This window comes from Aquila chrysaetos, chromosome 2, assembly GCF_900496995.4.
Source record: "Aquila chrysaetos chrysaetos chromosome 2, bAquChr1.4, whole genome shotgun sequence".
Classification (NCBI taxonomy): Eukaryota; Metazoa; Chordata; class Aves; order Accipitriformes; family Accipitridae; genus Aquila; species Aquila chrysaetos.
In genome coordinates this window covers 32,480,781-32,497,363 of record NC_044005.1, presented here as the reverse complement: position 1 = coordinate 32,497,363, position 16,583 = coordinate 32,480,781, and the positions used below count along the sequence as shown (strand labels likewise).

At 38.0% G+C, this 16,583-nt stretch overlaps 1 long non-coding RNA gene across 1 annotated transcript; it reads right to left on the bottom strand.

Annotated features, from left to right (window-relative positions):
* Nucleotides 1-367: 367 nt before the first annotated feature.
* LOC115338297 lies at nt 368-16,266 on the bottom strand. The gene is made up of 2 exons (XR_003922375.1): nt 16,197-16,266; nt 368-551 (listed from the first exon to the last, which is right to left on the bottom strand). It is a non-coding gene; the product is annotated as an uncharacterized LOC115338297 (long non-coding RNA).
* Between the last annotated feature and the right edge of the window lie 317 nt (nt 16,267-16,583).

Genomic DNA, 16,583 nt, shown 5'->3' with positions numbered 1-16,583 from the left:
TTTAAAAGACTGGAAATTTTGCTTTTCCACCTATTTTGCTTTTACCTAAGGCTAGATATACATGACATACTAATATTTTTTTCATTGAAATGTCTATTCAAAATTTTGGTTACATGTCCAGGCATCCACACTTCCCTTGGGTGATCCACCCTCTCTATCCCAATGACTTCCTTTTACTGATGCAACTATAAAATAACCCAAAACAATTCAGACCCCAATTAAACCAAAAATTTAGACTTGTCCAACAAATTTTATGATAATACCTATTCTGTAAGACAGTTCCCTTGATTTTTTGTAATCGTTGTGGTTCTGCATTCACACCTTTAACAATTTTTAAAAGGTAATAATTTACAATGGCATCCTTTAATCAAATGTGAGGTTCAGCATATTCTAACGTGTTATATTGAATAGCAATCAAGACAGTTCATGGAAGACATGGAAAGGAAAAGTAGTGATTGGTGAAGAAAATACGTCAGCAATGGAAACCTTAGACTACTGAAGGGCAAAGGTTACCTCCCACTGGAAACCACTCTTTCTGAGCTGGTATGCACCTGCAGAAAATAAAGAAAAGAAAAAATTATTATTAATGAGGCCTCCATGAGAGAACGATATTTGCAAGCATTAAGAAATCAGCCAGCAGAGGAGAAAAGCATGAAGGGATTCCAAACAAATGAAGGCTGAGCTGTATTCAGCTGCACTATCTCTTCCCAAGGAGGAATCTTGGAGCAAACAGAGCATTTGTCAGTCATCACGGCTTTAATGGAATGAAATGGCTGTAAGACTTTTTTGCAATAACCACAGAAAGATGAACAGTATTTAGACTTGCCAGGCATCTAGGCTTGATCCAGACTGTTGAGGTTACATCGTGTTTCTCAGGAGGGATTGCAGTGCAACCTGAACCAGTTATGCACGGGTCACAACAGATGCTGCACATTTTATGAATATTTTGTTCTACTACATATGAAATTTCAGGTAACACCCAGCTTCCCTAGCACTTTTGGACCATTTAACTAGCCAGGAACTGTAGCTGGGGCACGCACTGGAGTATATATCCCTAGTATAGATATTGTAAGTTTGGGGGTAGGACTGGGGTAGGGTCAGACTGGTAAATTTGGCAAATTTTAGTGCATCATGCAGCATGCCAGGAACAGTCCCAGAAGATACTGGGTTTACACTCACATCACAGAACCACGATTCCTTCTTGCTTCTTTCTTGCCCTGTGTGATACCAGTGAATTCAGGAATGAATGATGGCTCTTCCCCTTCCCTTCCCTCCTCTCTCCCACCCACTTTGCCTTCACTTGCTGATGGGGAGATGCATACTCTCTTGAATCATAGCCACCCTATAAGAACAACATCAGGTTCTGTGGACAAAAATAGAACCTCGTAAACTGTGTTTGTGTAAGAGGGTGACTGAATCATCACTGATATCAGTAGATACGGGAACTAGTAGCCTATAAACCCTAACAGTTTCTCCTCAGTCTAGTGTTCTTGGTATTACTCATATGCCCACAATTTTTCATTAAAAAGATCTGCTCATTTCAAGGTATTTTTAGGATCTGAAATGACCTCCCAACAGATATACTACTTGTCATGAATTCAGGTTAATCTTCAGAAGAACTTTAGGAGCTCATATCTCTGAAGATGCTCTGTTTCACCAGAATTCCATATTCTTCTCAGAGTCTTCATCTCAACCCAATCCTTACGTACCCTATGGCTTTTCTGAGATCTTTAGATTGCTTTCTGTTTCTCATTGTCTCTGAACCCTCATTTTTAATTCTTTTCCAATTTATCCCTAGTCTTTCTATTACAGAGCCACTGTGAGCACAAACAAGGCATCCATTAATCTAACATTCTTCTGCTACTGCTGTACAGCATCAGGCAATCTCAGTGCTTCAGAGAACCTATTGCATCACCAGTACCCACCTGCCCAAAAGATTTAACCAACAAATTTCTTCCAAAATTCTTTGATTCATTCTCCTGTGGTAGCCTCACATCTAATATGATAGCTTTGAGCAAGCTTGAGCAGATGATATCAAGTAAGGGTAGAAGAATTACTACCTGATCTATTAAGTTAAAGGGTAGAAGCTTTACTGTAAAGCACAAAAGGGTTGTTATTTTTAATCTCAGTTACTGCAAATCTGGTTTGCAGTTAAGAATATTCATTTCAGGAGGATAAACTTCTGAGAGCTCATTTTGGAATTTCACTCCATGTGTCCTTCCCACTGCTTTGATTCTCCTCTACAGTTGAATCACAAGGTAAACATTCATAATCAGATTACATGGCCCAGTGATTCTGAATATTACCTGATTATTTCACTTCTCAGACTCAGGGTACACAATGACATTCTTCAAAACTAATTGAGAAGTACAGATAGAAAGATAGTCAGTAATACTTGGGAGGGGGGATACATTTACTGGAAAAAATCCTGGAAAATAATTCTCTAAAACATATATCAAAATGATATGGTTGCCCCTCAGACATCAAGGAATAAGGCCACTCACTATACCTCGATGTATTAACATAACAAAATGTGCAGCTAATGCACACTGGAGCAACGCTATGCTGAAGCAACACTATGGACCTGAACTAATTCTCAGTTTCTGAACTGATTCATGAGCATTTGCATTGCTCTACTAATAAAAAAGATACGCTGAAGACAATGTTCGTGCATTTAAGATGCTGGGATGAAATGCTTAAAAAGTTGTGAGGTTCCATTCTCACCTTTACCTGAAATCTGTTGCATTACATTGGGCAGGCTGATGATGCACACCGTGTTGTATTGCAATAAATTTTGTGGGACAGGGCAGTTAATTTTGTAAATACACTACACTTCATTAAGAAAAACCAACTGAAAAAAAATACAGTGTAATTGACTGGAAGGAGCAATAGCCTTCAGGAAAGACCAAGAGAAAATTATAGTCTAGAGTTGGAATATTAATGAAAAGTTCAATTAAAGTCTAGAAAAGTCTAAATCACCAGTCTTTGGAGTTTTTCCTCATTTGCACTTAGGAAATGCCACAAACGAAGCTTTGGTAATGTACTACGAAGGAATATAACGTAGATGTAAAAGCAACTTTTAACCTTTGCTTTAAAAACCTCACATTTTACATTCCAGGAAAAAATACTGAATAACTTCTGCCTCTGTGATTTTGAAATCTACATTTTTGAGCAATAAACTACCCAATATCAAATATATATAAATTAGACTAATATCATAAGACAATGTCAAATTCAGGCCTGAGGCATGTGGTTCCACTTCTGCCAATAGACTGTTTTGAAGTTGGTGTACCATTATTTTTACAGACTATCAAGATGATTTTTGAGCACACTAAATTAAGTAAGTGGTGAATACACTCCTAACAAAATGTTCTCTTTGAAAACCTCAATTGAAATACAAGGAGTGGGCAGCTCATACTGCTAGGTGAATGTGATATGAATTACTTTAAGAAGATACAGTGACTCTGAAATTATCGTCAATTAGAATTGCCAAATTAAGTAAGAAAAAATAATGGACAAGATATGGAGGTGGGAGTTATGGAAATATAGTTACTACTAAAAATACAGGCAAAGCTGTAAAGGCATCATGACACAGTACCTAATGATTTGCTTATTATTCAGCATCTATTAAAATATCAGCTTTTTAAGAACTTATATTCTTTTTTTGTTTCCTAGATCTAATAGTTGGTAAATCATTTTTCTACTGGTCCCAGTACTGAATGGCTTCATTTAATGCTACATTTTTAATGCAATTGTGCTAAAAAAATTTATTGTTAAGGAACTTATTACTTGGCAAGTGGTATCTTATGTATATGTATATTGATCATACATGTTCTGTCAACCTAAAATGATTATTTTAGAATCTATCCACTTAAGCATCTCTTAAAGATTTGGAACTAATCAAATCCACAACAGTCAGTACTTTTACTAGTTGTCCAAGCTTCTTAATCAGATTCATCATGTATTTTCTTATGCCACTGTCTGCTAAGGACAAACACAAATTTGGATTCTTCTGAATGGTTTTACCATTTCAATATATTTCCTCTACTATAAAAAATTGCTTTAGAAAAAAAAAAAAAAAGCTAATTTGTCAACAGTTTATTTGCAGAAAACTATTGATTAGCAGGACTAGAAGTTATTTTAAAATACTTACCCAGAGACTTGAAATAAAAAATATGGCCAAATTTTTGTGATCCCAGGATTCAAAACAGTAAGCTTCTTGGGGCAGAGACCATCAGAAGATTTTATTTGTACATGGTGCTTAGCACAGTGAGACCCCAGTTTTTGACTGCAGCCCCTGAATGCTACTGTAATAGAAATAATAAACTATAATAATAATAAAGTCTGCTTATTAACTTGACAGGCAATTTTTGAAATAATGAGTCATCAAGGAAACTAATTTTTTCCCAATAAGCAATTCAGCCATTTCCTCTCATCACAGATAATATACATCTGTCTTCTATGCTGTTTGCAGAAATTCTGTAGATGTGCTGTGTCTTCTTATGAGAAAATTGGTTCATGAAATAGAACAATTTTTCTCAGACTCATGATTTCTTCTTTATTGAGGGCCAAATTGAGCCTGTGTTCAATTGCCCGTGTCTGGGACAGCAAGTAGTTACAGCACCTCCAGAGCAAGCTGAGGAAGAAATTGTGACTCAGAGAGTTCCAACCCCTTTCTCAGCCTCAGCTGCCTACTTGCTCCAGAAAGAAAGTAACCTGCAAATGCTCTATAGTATAGACTGTTTACCACCCCTGCCAAGATCAGCTCAGCTCGCTGCTATGTTGAGGGGCGAGAGCCAAGACTACTTTCACACCCTACTCATGTGTGCAGAGGACATGAGAAAGAAAGGAGTTCTAAGTGAAAAGCCTTTATTCTCCATCCTGTGGCAAACTCAAAATCTATGGAGGCCATGTGGAGACTTAGTGCTTCAGTAAGGACACATAAACCTAGGCACCAATCTGGTCCTTCATTGTCATCTAACAGCATGTAATTAAGGAAACAAAATCCCCAAAAGTGGAAAAGTCAAATTCTTCTTCTACCTGATCAAAATAATACTAAAGTGGTTTGGTTTTTTTTTTTTTAAATTTCTCTTTACTTGAGACACCACTCGTAAAAACTTAAGACCCATATATGGGTCTTAAGTGTATGATGTTATGTTGGCATGCCTGGCATGTTTCGCTGACAATATTCTATGGTGAAGCAATAATGTTTATAGCCTCTTCTTTCAGAGATTTTAAAGTTGTCAGTGGCAACTGAAGTGCCTTTGATTGCCTTTATTTGCTGTGTGGATCCATATTAATGACTAAATAAAATAGCCAGATGATTTGAGCTCTCTCAAAAAAATCACCTCTGATTTTGGATCAAAGACATGTTTAACAATATCCACAGTCCTCATGCGTCCACACCACACAATCTGATGTACTCATCATCAATCATATGCCTTGTGATTAATTTGAGTCGTTATGAGTAACGTCTATCACCGCAGTCCTGGCATGAATAATTATTGTTCTGCACCCTGCTGAGATAACTCATTTCTGACAAAGATCTGCAATTTGATATCTGCATAAAACGAAAGATGAAACAGGAATAGTTTATTAGAATGGTATAGTCTGTTCAAAATTTTTGTAATAAACTTTTTTACGTCCTAGGAATTGATAACTACTTCAAAGAAAAACATGTGAAACAGACCTCAATAGCTTGGAGATATTGTCTTTGCAATTACCCCTGGATCTTTCCATCAACATGTGGGATTTATATATCAAAAATAGTAATGGGAATTTTAGAGCCTGCTGCTTTCCTGGAGACTTGTACTGCAAATAGCAATCACAGAAACAAAGCCAGGTGATTCTGAGGAAGACAGAATAACATAGGCAGGATCAAAAGAAGATGGAATTTAACAGAAAAAAGGTCCAGTCAAATATAGAGATTATGAGTCAGACTGGAAAAAGAATGGACAAGACAAACATGTAAGAGACGGGAAGCTAGGGAGCAGAGCTGGCACCTGCAAACCAAAGTCCAAAGTGTGATCCACATGGGCAAAAGAAACTTTACCAGCAATTGCCTTTGGCCAGAGCTGCAGTTTGAATCCTGTCAAGAGGTTTCACCCTTGTGTGTCATCAACAAGTTCCTCCTTTGGGAACATCAGTGGTGCTGCCTTGAACAACAGCCCTGGTGAGAGCAGCACCATGGCTCACACACAGAGGAGTGAGAGCAAGTTGACACAGACCATGTTTGTGTCTATCATTAAGTCAAACAGGACCAAAAAACTCAGGTTCTCCATCTTCCAGGCAGGTGTTCAAGACACTAGATAGCTATTTTTGTTCTAACTCGAGGAACATTTAAGTATGACATGTGAAATGAAAAAGAACTAACAGAAGAGACTGAGAAGTTCTCAATTTCAAAATACCCTACAGTCTGGCAATTGAGTTTCTTCTTACCAACGAAATGAAAAAGACTTATATTTTCTAGTCTTCCAACAGCAGAAGAGGGATTTGAGCCCAGGTTTCCCACAGGCTGTATGAGAGCCCTTACTAGTGTGCAAGTGAGTAAAGCAGACAGTGCCTTCTGCTGTGTGAATCTAGACTTTGAAGTCATAACAAGACATTCTGGCAGTTGGGGCAGGATGTCAGTTTAATACCATTCTGCCTTCTTTCCACATGCACATGTAATGAAAGAGTAGCAAAAAATAAGTGGCAAAAGCTTCTTACCTTTACTATCACAGAAACGGCTACTCAGAAAGTCAGCATATGGGTCTCTTGCCCCAGCCTTGTTATAGTTTTGCTTTTCTTCTTTTTTTTTCCTTCTTTTCTCCCTACTGAAACTGCAGTTCATCAGCTCTTCTAAAACTTGAATAGACCAAGCTGTTTTAAACACATCCTCTAGTGATTCAGCCTTAGTATCATGGCTCTGGTACAAATTCTGCCTACAACTGTTAAGGAAAGACAGTTTCCTTCTTTCTTGGCGTGCCTCTACAACAGCATCCCTTCCCCCAAAAAACACTGCCTGCTTCAGCCTTCTTTTCTAAGATACGAACTTTTATACTAGACTTAATCTTTCATTTCAGATCTTGTAAAAATAAGCCTGTTATTTTTCAAACAATAACCAGGTATCCTTTTCGCAATTGCTGTCTTATCCACTGTTCTTCTAAGAAATCTTGTGTATCTCCTGTGAGGGCATATCTTCTGTCACACTTCCACTTCTGACTGATCAGACACACTTCTGACTGATTTCCCTAATAGCTTCATTTAGTTTAATTACATGTATTAATATTATCAGTATTAAATCAGCATCTGTATTATTTTATTGTACTTTATATAGGTATCTCTTCCTTATTCTTCACCTAAAGGTAAGCAAAACTATCGATGTCTCCCTGAGTTTGCAATCTGAAACAGCAGCAAGCAGTAGCACCTGTTCTTTTGATCTTGGCAGAGCACCAGTTCTGAGGCCTGAAGATGAACTATCATATCTATGGGCAGAACTTTTTCCTTCCTGAAACTTTTGCAAAAATAACTAGAATAAGAATCTATTCCATATTTTAACAGCCTCCCATGAACTCTCAGATAAGGGACTTGAAAAGAACAGCAAAGATGTCTATTATATTTTGTAATATATCGGTAGAGTTTAAGGTCAAAAAAGACCAATAGGTCACTTGATGTGTTCTTTCATACCTCACAGCCCAACAAAGGTACATTTGCATTGAGGTAATTACTTTTGTAATTAGACGACTCCCTGCAACAATTTGCATGAATCATCCTTCCTGTTAAATATATCTTCTCCTTTCTGAATTGAATTTTACTTCAGCTTCTAATCACTGATTTTGCCATTCCTTTCTCAGATTTCACTTCACTCCATGAAGTTATTCTCACTAAAAGCCACTGCCCGGTTTTCTTACTGATACGTACACTCTATTCTTTCATTTTACCCTTTACTGTCTAGCATTTACTCCACCTCTTTAATCCTGCTGGTGTCCCTTTCCTGTATTTAAACAAGCCTCTTTCTATAAATGGCACCGTTACTTCTATGCTGCCACTGCTAATACTTTAACTGATAAAACTGCACTTGCCTTTTCACATCTGCTCAGGCCAGTGGTTATGCTGTGATTAGCTGGGTCTTCCTTACCATCACAATAATCCATCAAACATGAGAATCCAATCCTCATTTTACTACCTGCCACCCACTGACAGCTCAAAATAGCCTGGATTTGATAAGCTTCCAGGTGCCCTGAAAGGATGAGAAAGAACTTTTAAGCAAGGTTCAAGAAATGCTTGTCATAGTGGTGAAGGGGTAAAAATGAGTAACTCAAGATGTTTAGCTTATTGGATTTCTCCTGGAACAAGTTACTGAAATGGTGATTTTTGTGGAAACAGTGTCATACTGCACAACAGTGAAGTGGTAAGTTACTTTCTTAAATAGTTTTACATCCAAGTAAAGTGAAAAGAACAAGATTTACAGAGTCACACTAGGGAATTAGCCTTAATGTAAGTAGAGTTATGTTTCTTTTATAGCAGATAAATGTCTGATGAATTTTCTATGATTTAAATGGCTTAGATTTTTTTTAATTCCCTATTTTACTTCTGCACATACATCCTTTGGCCTTTGGACCTAAAATTGTCTATATCACTTTTCTTTCATGTCTGTTCACTGCACAAATGAGGGAATGACTATGGTACATTTAATAAAATATTAAATTCAAATTTTAGGAGATTGAAAAAGCAAACAGCTTTCAATTCCCAAATCATGAATATCAACATAGCAGCTTGCTTCACAGTGTCAAGGTTTGAGTTCAAAACGCAGACAAAGATTCCCATCCCATGAATAAATTACTATTTGGAATGGAAGAAAGAAAAAGAGGAATGATCATTGGGTTACCAGTTAAATAATCCAATATCACATCATCATGTTTGAATTCAGAAGGTAGTAGTGATATCTTTGAAGTAGGTATGCACTTTTGTTGCACAATCACTAATTATTATAACAACTCCAAGTATGTTTGATAGCTTTAATTTAAAAAAAAACATAGCTGAGACCAAAAAATAGGAACCACTTCATCACACAGGTATTCTTTAACCTACAATTTCAGATATTAATAAAAAGTGTGTTTAGTTTGCATGGTTTTTGTAGCCTTGTAGCACTTGCACCTTCACTCTCCTGACTTGTTATCATCTAGTTTCTTGTCACTAGCAAGCACAGGGGAACTTCAGCTCAGAAGTCTGATCAAGCTGAGTGTTGGAGAAGTCTGAATCTGCTCACTATAGACCAGACTTCTGCTTTTTCAGATCCTCCCCACATTGCAGTGATGCTACTTTGGCATCAAAATGAAATTTGTTCATTTGTTTCAGTTTTCTTCATTCCAGCATGGAAATGAAGCAAAAAGAGGAATCAGATGTACCAGCAGATTTTGCCACAGGGAAGGATTTTCTAGTGCCGATTCCATATTGATCCAGAATTTAGAGTTTCAGAAACCTCAATTAAATGTTTCCTTAAATTTCTTGCCAGTCCACTGTTGCTGCCTGACTGCTCATTTTCCACCCTTCTCAGCATAGGCAATGACACACTGGGTGATCTGAAGGAGCAATCTTGTGAACTTGAGCTACATACAGGCAGAGGGACGAGTGACTTCTCTTGTCTTAGAGCGGATAATGCATGTGGAAGATCCTCTTGAGGTGCATACAGGAAAGAACTGGAACAACCCAGTATAAACCCAACATAACAGCAAATACTACTTTCATTTCTGTGTTGGAAGACTAAAGACTGAATTGATACCATCTGATTTTAAGACTCTAAGTGAGGTTCCTAAGAGGAATTCAGGATGTGTCTGAACTGTCAGACATGGTTGCACCAGCACTCTGTGCTGCAGGAAGTCCCCCAGGCTTCACCATTGTGCCCCTTGCTCCTGGATTTGTCTGGAAAGGAAAAATGAGCATGCAGGCAGGAGGGAAACATGGTGACATCCAGCCAGGGCACTAAACTGAATAAGTGAAAGACCAAGATCTTGGGACATCTCACAGTGTCCACCTACAGTTTGGACATAGCTTCAGTGAACCTAGTCTTCCTTCATAGCCAAGAAAGAGAGAGGAGTACCTAGAAGAGGCATTCTGATCTGATCTACTTCTGGTTCAGCTCTTGGAAAATCTGCAACAGTAAAGGGAATTTGCCCTTTGCCTTTCAAAAGTGATTGTTAACATTGATACAAGAAGCTTTCTTGTAAGGTGCTTGCTTTCATCAGAAAATAAAAGTGAATAGCAAAAATTTTTGTTTAGCTATTTCAATCACTTTGTTTTAATGTACCCTGAAAAATACGCATGCGTGTGTGTGTATGTATATATGTGTATAAAGATAGATACATACATATATATATTTATATGTAGATATAAATGTATCTAGCTATACAATACCGTATTTCTATCTATACAAAATCTTAAATAGAATATAGAAGACTGTTCAGACATAATTACCTTTTAGCTAAAAATATGAGGAAGAAGTTTTGGTGGTTCTAACAGGGAAACAAGTGCTTTGGAAAACTTTATCTATGATAATATATTCTTTGACATTAAACATTTAATTCATGCAGGCAACACATTTCTATTTCTAATAAACAATCAAAATATATTTTTTAAAGGATTTTGAATGATTCTAATAACAATTTGCATATTCAGCCTATTTTATGGAAAACTAACCAGTCTGAAAAATCCAAGGTTAGGTGCAACATAAACTGTGGCTCTTAAGGTGCAGTCTCTGAATTGTAGCAAAGGCAACTATGGCTTAATTTCAGGGAGGTATTGATTTTTTTTCTCACTTCTTGCTATAAACTGGCAAAGTGCCATGTCTTTCAATGGGCAGTAGTAAACATGGAAGAAATCTTAGATGTTCCTAAACATTGAAATTTAGACATATGCAGTCAGATCAGAGGAAAAAAAAAATCTAACCCTAACTAATTTCATCTGAGTTAATTCCAGACCTGTAAGCTTCAATCTAGCCCAGGCTCTCTGTTGCTGTGGTAGGACCTGGCATCTAGTAATTCTTTTCTTATAGCCAGCTGTACACCCCTACTTGGGTACCCACAAGATCAAGGGCAAGGTCAAACAGAGAGGAATATATAGGAAGCATCCTGCACTGTGGCTATTCAAAACGGCATATGCCAGAACAGTGGTCTGCTGTGCAATAAAGACTCTCAAAGACTGAGGTGAAAAAGAAAAAAATAGTCAAATCAAACCAAAAAGAAGTCCAAAATAACTTATGTTCTATTCTCTTTTCCTTTATTACTTTATAGTTTCTTTAATCTCTCCCTATTTCTCCTTTCCTCCTTATTTCTGAGAAGTGTTCGCTCCTACAAGAATGTGTAACACATGAGCATTGAAGAAAGCTGGATTTGTTTTTCAGATGAATCTTGTGAGGATTCAGTAATTGCTGCAAAACAAATCATTATTAATTGATCTGTACAATACTACAAGCTTTGGTACTTTCCTTTGTAGTTCTCTTATTCTCTTGTTCTGCACCTACAGTTTAGTATTTTAAGGTCTCAACACCTACACCTTTTAATTTTGCTGTGAAATGTTCTGCAACTTCACTTTTCTGCTATCGCTTTGTGTTTTGCAGGCAGAGTATTGATTTAATTTACAAGCATTCCAGTTTTCTATAGCTACAGTTCTTCCTTTTGCATCCTTTTTATATGAATATGTCTAAATCTCTAGAAAATTGAAATGCCATACTAGTAATACCTGCTTCTACTTAATATGTCAAAAGTGTAGTTTTATAACTGAGTATAAAAAAGACATTCAGATTATTGACATTTAACTGTAAAGAATACGAGACTGCCATTATTTACAAGTGGTTTATTACTTTCTTTTATGAATAGGTTTAAAGAACTTTGTTAATTATATGCTGTATGAGTGCAAAAAAGCCTCTACTTATACATTTTAAATGCCCCTTTTTCTATATAATTACCTTTAAAGTAAGATGAGCATTGCTGCATTGCATTAAATTTATACTCTCATATGTTCTCTGAATGTGCTATAAATGCAGAGGTTCTTTCTTTCTTAATAGAATTTCACTTTTCTCATCTGGAGTTTCAATATTTCAGAGGTCTTTTCATTTGATTATACATGCAAATCTCTTGGGAGACCTAATACACTTATCTAAAAATTACTCATTCCTGTATAACGAATTTAACAATCTCATCTACAGCGAATAAGACTTTCAAAACTGCTTCCAATTCCTCCACAGAATTGCTCTGTTTCTCCTGAATACAGATCCTGCCACCCAGCCAAACTGTAACCAGTGTACTCTAAGGTCACAGGCAGATTGATATTTATGTAAAATACAAAGTTTCAGCCACCTCTGAATATTTTACACTTCCTGATTTGGGGGTGTCGTGTGTACGGAACTGATTCCTATGCATGACTGACTTAGGTTAAGATGGAAAAAAATACCACCAGGAGAATATTACTATTGAGGCGTCTGTCGTGTCAGGTAGTCACAGCCATGTCCCTTCATTCTGCCTCTGCTAGAGACTTTGAGGTGCGATGTCCAGTTTCCCTCCTGTAGCAAGATGCCCAGATGAGGCAGGCAGCCCTATGCAGGCAACGAGCAGTGTGACACCCAGCAGCTACTGGGAACATCACCGGTTTAGTAAGGAAGGCAGCCTTCTGGTAGGATTGCAAACAAACCCAAACAACTATGGCACTAAGTAGTTTTAGTAAACATTTGGGGGATTACAGTTTCAGAGTAAAAGCACTAAGTACAATCCTTATTACACAGTCGTCTTCTTATTACCAGTGTTTAACTGGCTAGGTATATGTGGACTCATTCTTGCCACCCTTGTTTTGAGAAATATTTTCTGTTCCCAGTATTAGTGAGCCTATATGCTATGTAAAATACTCCACAGAGTAAGCAGAATTATATCACAAACCAATGAAAGTCAAACTGTGAGGGAACCACAGGTAACTACAGTTAAGGTCTGCAAACCCTGGAACAGAATACTAGAAGCAAAGTGCTGAAGCATAAAATATATAAACTAATGGAATCTCGGAATATTTCCCACTGGAGTATCATAGAAGTAGAAAAGCATTTCAAGGGAGTCTAATCCAATAGAAATGTAGATTTAAGCAGGTAATGCAGCTAAGGCAAAAATCTGAAGCTAGTTCCAGACTGCAAAAAGGGTAAGAATGACTGGATCTAAAAAGCCTAGGGCAGGAAATTGTTTGGTGCTCACAATGTGGGAAAATGGGAAAAAATAGCAATCTAATTGACATTCCTATGTACAATTTTTCTGTGAGTGTCAGATAATATGGCATTATTCTTAAATTCCACATCTTTTTCTTCTTTTGAATTTTTCGTTGTAAAAACAGTTTCCAAACTTCATCTGATGAAAAAAATGTCTTAAAACATTTTAAAAGAATATCCTATGAGATATAAGTAAAACAACAACAAAAAAATTAATAGCGAATCCAAGTATTTTATTTATATAGATAGATATATCACGTACATATAATGTACTTCACTATTTTAAGAAAATGTAATTCTATGTCATGATTTGTAACTTTGGAAGAGACTAGTTGAGACTAGTTGAGACTAGTTGTCACACTGACATTTTAACATCAACAGGGTAACTTTTTTACATCTCAGTCTACTTGTCTCATACACAAACACTACTACAAAAGTCTAAAAAGAAGAAGGTGTCCATTCTTGCCTTCAGGAAATATATATATGTATAAAAAGATTATAACATAAGGATCATTTGTATTTCATATTTCCAAAAAATAAAATTAAGCCGTGAACAGGATAATGATGAAAAGTTCAAGTCCAGGAGAGAAAAGAGAAAAGGGGAAGAAACAGTAATCAATTCTCAACAATTTTATGACTCCTTGTGATGCCATTGAATACTCAGAATGTTGTTTTGGCATTCTGTATTTTACTAGCTACTTCCAAAACAAATTTTGCTTACTGAGAGAAAGTTTAAAACAGATAAACCTTGATACCAGTATATATGCTGTTAACTGGTTCTTCTACATTCTTTGTAGCAAGTTTCAAACATAATGAAGCCACAGTATACAGAATTAGGTCTTCTTTTCCAGTTACCCCATGCCTCCAGGTTCCAGCTACCATCTTTGCTAATGCTCTATTATTTCTCCAGGATTTTTTTCCCTTGTGTTATATTACATGCTAATAGCACAATTGTTGTTTCCCATGTCAAATATACTGTCTTCAGTAAATTGTAAGAATGTAAATTGTTCATATTTGCCTCTGTAAAATAATAAAACCTTGTTTAGCAAAAACAAAGTCAGTGGTAATAGCTTAGAAGTGTTCAACAAGATAAAGGTTTAACTTCTAATCTATTCATGAATATATATATTCTCTAGGAGAACATAGTCACTTTCATCAGAAAGCCTCATAGAAGGCAAATGTTCTGTTAAATAATTTGGAAAAATACCATCCTCAGACAACGGCCCAGTGTCTGGTCTCCAGGAGCCTATCAGCCAGCACTAGAGTTGCTCGACATCCTGCATAGTACAGTCCTACGTTGAGCTCCTTAACCTCTTGTAAAAAGCATGTGGAATGTGTTTCTTTATTTTCATTTTTTACAGGTAGCTGGGCACTTTTCTTGATGACAGATTGAGCTTCACTTTCAATGGACCTATAAGTGGATGCGTTGGATCCATTGTACACATGCCATGTGACTTACCCCTACAAGCACAGACAGGTGTGTCCTCAAAGTCCGTATGAACAGCATGGTACGTTCACAACAGTGACTGCTCTGATTTTTCAACACTGTATATAGCGCTGCATGGGAGTGTTCATGGTCTTAAATGGTTTTGTGTATTATGAATTGTGGTATTCCCTTCTGAGATGGCTACCTCTTTGTATTGGGTTTGTGTGGCAAGGTTTTGGTAGTGGGGGGGGGGCTACAGGGGTGGCTTCAGTGAGAAGCTGCTGGAAGCTTCCCCCATGTCAGACAGAGCCAATACCAGCTGGCTCTAAGATGGACCTGCTGAGCCAATCAGCGATAGTGGTAGCACATCTGGGATAACATATTTAAGAAGGAAAAAAAGTTACAAGGCACACAGAAACGGCAGCCGGAGAGCACAATGAGAACATGTAAGAGAAACAACCCTGCAGACCCCCAGGTCAGTGAAGAAGGAGGGGGAGGAGGTGCTCCAGGCGCCGGAGCAGAGATTCCCCTGCAGCCTGTGGTGAAGACCATGGTGAGGCAGGCTGTCCCCCTGCAGCCCATGGAGGTCCACGGTGGAGCAGATCTCCACCTGCAGCCCAGGGAGGACCCCACACCAGAGCAGGTGAGTGCCCGAAGGAGGCTGTGACCCCATGGGAAGCCCACGCTGGAGCAGGGTCCTGGCAGGACCTGTGGGCCCATGGAGAGAGGAGCCCACAGAGGAGGTTTTCTGGCAGGACTTGTGACCCCGTGGGGGACCCAGGCTGGAGCAGTGTGCTCCTGAAGGACTGCACGCCGTGGAAGGGACCCATGCTGGAGCAGTTCGTGGAGGACTGTCTCCCGTGGGAGGGACCCCAAGCTGGAGCAGGGGAAGAGTGTGATGAGTCCTGCCCCTGAAGAGAATGAATTGGCAGAGACAACGTGTGATGAACTGACCGCAACCCCCATTCCCCATCCCCCTGTGCCTTTGGGGCAGGTAAATAGAGAATCTGGGAGTGAAGCTGTGCCAGGGAAGAAGGGAGGGGTGGAGGGAAGGTGTTTTGAGATTTGGTTTTATTTCTCATTACCCTACTCTGGTTGATTGGCAATAAATTGAGTTAATTTTCCCCAAGTTGGGTCTGTTTTGCCTGTGACAGTAATTGGTTGAGTGATCTCTCCCTGTCTTTATCTCAGTCCGTGAGCCCTTTGTAATATTTTCTCTCCCCTGTCCAGCTGAGGGGCGGGGGAGTGATAGAATGGCTTTGGTGGGCACCTGGCATCCAGCCAGGGTCAACCCACCACACACTTCCTTCCCATTCCTTATATAAAAAATCTAGCTGGTCAAAGACAGATATCTTCATGCTTAACAAACTGAAGCCTACTTCCTGTGGTAGATTTCATGTCTTCAAGGTATACTCGAACTGCTCAGTGTGCCTAAAAGATAACAATCATTCTGGTGAAATGTCCCTGTCTGACACCATGATTATGTATTTATTTATTATTATTTTTTAGAGCCCTGCATACAGGAGATGGAGCTTTTTCAACACCCACCTCTAGACAATGACTGTGATTCTCAGGAATGATCCCATGTTCATCACCTTCAGATCCAATTACAACATCCATCTTCTTGCAGTTTAGTTCCCCAGCATCATTGTACAGTGATCTTATGAGCGTGCATAAGATCTGTAAAAAAAAAAAAAAAAAAAAAAAAAAAAATTGCAATGCACACAATAATTACCCTTGCAGAAAGTGCAAGAAGGCAAGAGTATCAGACTAGGCTGGACTACTCCTTCTATTCTAAAAACAAGCCCAGGGCCCAAGGCCAATGACCCTGCTTTTAGTAAGAGTTGGTGTTATGAAGTTCAGCCTGGTTCAATAATGAACTATGTCATTTTGATATGCTAAAAAACTAAATTATATTACCATTAATGATACTAT